This window comes from Carettochelys insculpta, chromosome 30 (genome assembly GCF_033958435.1).
Source record: "Carettochelys insculpta isolate YL-2023 chromosome 30, ASM3395843v1, whole genome shotgun sequence".
Lineage (NCBI taxonomy): Eukaryota > Metazoa > Chordata > Testudines > Carettochelyidae > Carettochelys > Carettochelys insculpta.
The window spans coordinates 4,635,849-4,643,294 of NC_134166.1; positions in this window are offsets into that span (position 1 = coordinate 4,635,849).

The window sequence follows — 7,446 nt, forward strand, 5'->3', positions numbered from 1 at the left end:
TGTGGCCGGGGGGTAGGACAGTGCAGTGCCTCTGGGACTATGGGGTCTGCATCCTGAGCTGATGCACCAAAGCTTTATTTAGCTTTGAGGCTCTTGGGGGCTCATCTCTGACAACACATATCTACAGCACCTAGCACAGCTCCATCTCGAGCCTCTCGGAATAATTACTTGCTCTGAAGCAGCCCCTTGGAGCCCCCTGGCTCGGGACCGCTGGAGCTAGGTGTTCTAGACAGGACAAAAAGGCAGCCCCTCCTGCAAACAGTTTGTCCAGCTTGCGACAATCAGCACCAGCACAGCTCTGTGCCTCAGTTTCCCCTCCTGAGAACAGGGGCAGCGTTACAGGCCCACCGCACGGCTCCGCAGCCAAGTTGTTATATAAGCTCAAAGTCTTACTGACAAACGCTCGGGAGCAGCAGCACCAGGCAAACAGACTCACTTCCCCCACCAGCGTGCGGTTCCCCAGGTTACGACGACATCTAGCGGAGCTGCTGCCAGAGAGCTTTTTGGTGCAGCCGCTCGCTGACAGTTTGCAGGGCTGGCTCCCCCTCACGTCCACACACCCTGTTCAAACAGGCGGTGAGGTGCTAAATCTCACACCTGGCTTTGAGCTGCAGCTGAGCCCAGGCTACTACAGAGCCACCCTGCAAGCCTTTGAAGCCAATTGCATTGGGTGAAAATGCTGCCAGCAGCTTCCCCGATTTTATGGTTAGAGCCCAACGTTGTGGGACCTGACATTGCTCCACGCCCCGGGCCGATTTACAGCAACTGAGAATCTGCTTCATGCACTTGTGCATTGACAGCCTACAAATCCGGTGTTGCTATTAGAAACACATCCAGGGCCTGCCTGGGCTTAAGATGCTGGCCTAGGCCACAACAGCTCAGGGTTTGGTTCCTGGGCCTGTGAGTTTCACTGGGCTCTATTCACCATTGCCCTCCACTTGTGAAGCTCTTTGCACCAGTGAAAAAGGGACCATGCAACAGAGCTGAATGGCAGCACATTTCCCACTCACTCTGCACTGTTGCAAGTGAGGGCCACCATGTGCCCAGCAGCAGAGAACCAGGCTCTGGTGTACTTTGCCTCAGGTTCCCCAGTTACATAAAGAATAATAGTGCCAGGGCAGGGTAAGCACACAATAGGTGAGGATAGTCTTGTTCCTGGTGCACGGCCACCATGGGGCAAAGGCTGACAGAAGTGACTCAGTAGTTTAAAACAAACAAGGCCCCAATTTTCCAAGTTGGCACATGAATTTTAAGGTATTCAATCAAGACACTGTTGAGGAGGCCTGATTTTCAGAGGGTGAGGAGACAGTTTTTCTCAGCAAATAGGATACCAATCTTGGGAGAGGGCAGTTCCATTCCAGGCTCTGCCCCTCCCTTGCTGGGTGAATTTAGCCAACCCACTTCCTGCCCCGTGCCTCAGTTTCCCCAGGAGCAAATGGGGATCAGTGCTCCTGCCTTCCGTTGTCAACAGCTTGGAGCTCTCTAGCTGAACTGTGATAGGCATGATTGTTATTAAAGACATCTCCTACTGCACCTCCGCCACTTGAAAAACACCCCCAAGAGAAATCACTCCTTACTGACATAAGCCTTAACAGCAGCTTCCTAGCTCCAGCCAAGTAGAGGCAAAAAGCTTCAGGTTAGTGAGTGCCAGGAGAAACACACGGCATCCCAACTAAGGGGATAACCCCGTGCTTCAGAGAAGGGCCTACGATTTCTGAGCTGCAAATGGAAGAAAAAAAAAAATCACATAACAAAGCCCCCACCCCCAACCCTAGCTGTTCATGCCCAGAAAGTCCCACCTCTCAGCGTGGCATCCAACAGGTTAAATATCACTCGCTCCCATTTTAGAACGTGAAGATTTTTCTGCAGCTTGCTCCAAATTTATTCTTTAAAAGATATAATCACAGTCTTTATGAGAAGTAATCATAGTCTTTATGGAAGAATTAAGTGTGTCTGAAAGTGGCCTAAATTCCTTGCACAAGAGCTGAATAGACACCTCAGCATCTGACTCACTGCCACTTTAATGGAGCCCATTCTGGGTTGAACGTTGCTATTAGAGAGCTCATTATAAACCGAGTCATCTGCGCTGCATATTAATCCTGGGGAGGGGCCTCAGACAGCAGGTGAGCTGGGCTGGGGGGGTGGGGTTGGCTGCAGGGGTCTGTTTCTCAGCATAATGTGGTTTCAATGGATACGGAAAAAAAATAAATAATAATGTGACCTCCGGGTCTTGCCTGCTTTTTGGTGCTTCAGACAACAACAGCCTGAAGAGCAACACCCTACCTGCATTGACACCTACCTCCAGGCTGTTCCTGGCTGGCCCACAGCCTCCACCACCCCATCATTAACTTTGGCTGTAGTTATTCTGGAGTGTGGCTGGTCTGTCAGAGGGCAGGTGCTGAGCAGGAGGCTGGGAAATCGGTCCCCTTTACAGAGATGGGGCATCTGGGGACTGGAGGGGAAAACGAAATCACACCTCACTTTTGGAAATTCCTGGCTTCTTAGGAAAACAACTCTCATTGAGCTGGGGGTCCCATTGTGCTGGGAGCTGCACGTACGCAGCGAGAGAGAGTCCCTTCCCCCAAAGAACTTACAATCTAAACCAGCGATGGACAATCTAGATTAGCAAGTGGGCTGCTTGATCGGCCCTGCTTCATCTCAGGGGGGCACATGATTGAAATTCCACACTGCCTACTCCTTCCCAGAGCTTGATCGGACATAAACAGCACACATTCAGAGAGTGGATTCATAGCACTTGGAGAGCATGTCTACACCAGTGGTTCTCAAGCTTTTCAGTAACACAGCACACTTCAATGAGACAAACACCACAGCATCCCTGCTTTTTTCAGTTGAATTCATTGCTCGTAAACACCACATTTACAACACACTACAGAGTTATTCCGGAATAGTTTATTCCAGAGTTATTTTTCCAAAATAATCTATTCCAGAATAACATGCACACGACAGGGAAGCCCCCAAATAAGCAAAATTTATTCCAAAATAGGCTCTATGGTGTTTAGACACTATTTGGAAGAGGAGCCCCTGGAAGCACATAAAAGACAGGGGCTTGCAACCAGCGTTCTGTGTCTACCCAGCAGGGTTATTTCAGAACAAGCTGTTCCAGAACAGTTTATTTCGAAACAGCCCCTATTCCCTGGCTAGCCAGCCCCAATTCCGAAGCATCGATTCTGGAACCGGCGCTATTCCTCATGGAATGAGGTTTAAAGAATTCAAAATAAACTGGCTGCAATTGCAGTTATTTCCAAATCAGGCTTTTGCTGCCTAGACAGTTCCTGAAAGTGCTGGGGGTAGGGAGAGGAGAAGGGGGCATGCGACTCCACAGCACAGGGGGGCACATCAGGGAGGAGCGCAGATAGGGATGCATGGGCTGCAGGCAGAACCCCAGGGTGTTGCAGGAGGCCCTGCCCTCCACTGCTCTAACCACTTGGGAAAAGTTATCCCCATATTCCAGATGGGAAACAGAGCACGGAGGTTAAGTGATTAGCCCAGCAGAGGGAGGCCGTACCAGTCAGGGACTGAAGCCATATCTCACAAGACCCCACCCTATGCCTTCACCAGAAGCTCAGCCTTCCTGCTTGTAGGTTCACCCCTCTGCCATAAATTCCACATGGTCTCTCTCCGGGCAAGCTCAGGCTGCTTTGCGAGATGGCACGCCTCCTCCTCACCGCAGCAGCCAGGGGAGCATTCCAAGCCACTTATTCTACTTCTCTCTTCATAAAAGCAGAGGAAGGGTAGTGCCTTTGAGCTGGACAGACTCCCACGGGGGTAGTTCCATTTCTCTTGCCTTAAGAGATTGTCTTGTGGGTTGAGTTGGACAGAAGTCTTTACATGGAGCAGCCATGCAGCTGTGGAGCAACTGGGGTGCCTCACCCCAGCACTAGCTGCATTTCACAAGGGTCAAATGTTTTTTTTTGTCCCTCGGGCTGGGCCTCTAGCCCCACATCTCTTGAGAGGGCTTACACCCCACTCTGTCCACTCACCCAATGTCCCTGGTGGCTTAGTTCACAGTCCAACCCCAGCCTCTGGGGTGGTCTAGCCCTGTATCCCCCACAGGGGCACCTTTTCCCAGGGCACTCAGGCCTCAGGGGCCTATTCAATATGGCAGTTCATGCTCCTCCTTCCTTGGGGATCACAGGGGCAGGGGTAGTAGGGCCCAGGCCCTCCCTCTCCACCCAACCCCAGTCCAGGGCTCTGTCAGCAGTGGGTATGTCCCCAGCCTCCAGCTCAGCAGGGAATCCCTCCAAAACCACACCAAGCTCACAGTGATGGCCTCCTGGTTCCCTACACCAGGCTACTTCCTACCCCAGGTCAGATGCATAATGCTGCTCCAGCTCTGCTGCTGATCCACAGGCAAGGACAGGAACTCCTTACCCCTTAGTGGCCAGTGCCAACTGACCAGCTGCTCTGGGTTTTATAGTAGTGGGCTGCAGCTGGAGCATGCTCAGCAGGGTCACAGGGGCAGGCCTTCTCCACCCAGTAAGCCTGACTCTCGCCCCCCTGGCCAGTGCACCTCTCACGGCCCCCTGCACCTAAGTGCTTTGAGCTCCTCCTAGGTGTGGAGAGGTTGTGTGAACATGAGTGTTTATTTCTGGGATTTCAAGATCAAGCTTGGGTCATGTTTGATAAACGTATTAATCAAAAAGCATGTGGTCTGCTTGCATGTTGAGTCTGCCCTGGAAACATGCATATTTCCTCTGGCCAAGCCCAGAGAAGCTACATGCATGGTCCAGAGATGCCCCAGTGGAAAATCACAGTCTGTCTATATCATGATATATCTGTCAGTTATCTATATTGTGTCAGTGATCAGTGCCTATATAATCAGCTTTCTTCTGCAGCTCCTTGTAGCATCTGCTGTTAAACACGGCGTGGGTTAATTCTTAGCCAATCAGGACACTTTTCCAAAGTTATTAGCCAAGTGTAGCTGATCAGATAATACTTGGTCAGTTACTTGGCTGAGTATCACTGATATATTTAAAGTATATGGCAGCAGCTGGCACCAAAGTGTGGGGAGTCACTAGATCCTGCACCTTCAGCTGTAGCCAGACACGACTCCCATTCAGCAAGTAGAAGTTGACAGGGCCACAGCGTAGAACAGACTTGTCAGCAGAGTGACCAGAAGCCACCTAATTCATCGGGTGGAAAGGGGGGCCCAAGCTAGGGCTGTGACCCTCTCCCTGAACCTCAAGCCAGCCCAGATGGGGACCCCTCCCATCTCCTCAGATGGTCCCCCCCACCCCCATTTCCTCAGGCCAGCATCTCCTCTCTCCTTGTTCTTCTCCCTGGGCAGAAGGTGCCATAGAATGAGAAGGTTGGAAGAGAGCTCACAAGGCCGTGCAGTCCAACCCCCTCCTCAAAGCAGGACCAACCCCAACTGAGCCATCCCAGTCAGGGCTTTGTCAAGCCAGGACTTAAAAACTTCTAGGGATGGAGATTCCAGCACATCTCTAGGTAACACATTCCGGTGCTTCACCACCCTCCTGGGGAAACAGTATTTCCTAATCTCCCACCCAAACCTTTCCTCCTGCAACTTGAGACCATTGCTCCTCATTCTGTCATCTGTCACTGAGAACAGCCTCTCTCCATCCTCTCTGGAACCCCACTTCAGAAAACTGAAGGCTGCTGTCCAATCCCCCTTCACTCTTCTCTTCTGCAGACTAAATAAGTCCAAATGCCCCAGCCTCTCCTCGTGGGTCATGTGCTTCAGCCCCCTCATCATTTTTGTTGCCCTCTGCTGGGGAGGTGAAGGAGGAGGTGGTGACCTGGGACAGGTGCTCAGGCAGCAGGTTCCTTGCAGGAGGGAGTACGGATGTAGGAGAGGATCTCACCTGGGCAGGGGTGTAGAGCAGGTGCAGGTAATGGGAGGTGGCGTAAAGGCAGGCTCTAGCTACATGGCATTTCCTAAGCAACTCCTGGCCAGGTGCACTTTCAGGCAGGCTCCCCTGCCTGCCAGCAACCCCAGCCCACTGGCTGTTTATCGTGGCTCACTGCAAGGCAGGGAGGAGGAGGGAGTTTGCATGCTGTCCCTGCCCATGGCAAAATCTCTCTGCTACCATTGGCTCGTTACAGGCCAATAGGAGCTGAAAGTTTTTGCTGGGCAGGGGGGGTAAGCAGGGGATCATCTCCCTCCTCTGCAGCCACAGGGGTGGGTCATGGGCCAGCTTACAAGGCTTGGTGAGCCAGATGTGGCCTGTATCTTGACCCCCCCCTGCCCTATCCACCACATCATGCTGCCTCCTGCTCCAAAGCTGATCTGTAACAGAAACAACTCAACCCCAGGTGTTTTTAGCCCACAGATACACATTTATTTAGAATAAACCAAGCCAGGCATGGGCATGAAGCAATGGCGATTTGAATCCAGCGAGGACAAGCCTGGAGAGGTAGGATGCACACGCTGCATGCGGCAATTGTAGGACACAAACAAATGCAGACATAAAACAGAGAAAGATTCCTGCTAGTCACCCACCAGGAAGAGATTGCCAAGACAGACAGATTTACAGCTCCCAACTTCACCGCTCTGGCAGAGAACATCCCAGAGCCTCATGACTAAACCATCAGGTGAGTGATGTGAACAAATGTATAGCTGTGAGGATCTGATGGTCAGTCACACTCAGGGCTCCATAATGGAGACTTAGATTGAATCTAAATTACAGTTAAAATATAAGGCCCCAACTGTAATTTAGGTGCATATTTAGCTCCCTTTGCACTGCTCTGGCAGCTTAAAAAGGATCTGAGTGTAAATCAGGTCCTTGATTGTTACCAGAATAGCTCCAGGACCCTGTCCTGTGTGATCCCCCAGCACACTGTATCAGGGTTCCCTCTATTTTTTTCTATACCTGGGTGGAATAAATTTTGCTACGGGCACCAAGGAACATGCAGATGTGCATCACCATAGACACAGGCTGGCCCCGTGGGTGGCTGCAGGCGCTCTGCTAATGGGCCAGGTGCACCCAAATCTCTCGTGAGTGGCTGCCCAAGCACTCCACTTACAGGGAACCCTCCTCTTTACCCCTTCTGATGTCTTATCAGCTCTGCTCTGCTCCCCACCCTCTTTTGCCCTCTAGCCTTGAGCTGCTATTGATGTCTGCAGTTATTCTTGGTTTACACCCATGCAGGGAGGCGCAGGGTCTGATCCCAAGGGAATGGAGCATGTGCAACACCTGGCAGGATCAGGCCCATTTTGGGGCCCATGCCTAGCAAAGGCAGCATGGTTTAGCCTCACTTAAGCTGGGTGAATAACCCCATTCACTACAGTGGACTTATTGACCTGCTTAGCAGTTAAGCACAAACTTAACAGCTTTTCTGGGTCAGGGTCCGCCCCCTCCAGGATTGGATCCTAACAGAACAGCTGGCAGGTGGCTGAGAACAGCGTCACTAGACAAAAAGTGTGTGATATTCTTTGGTTTGGGTAAAAACCAGCTGAACCGT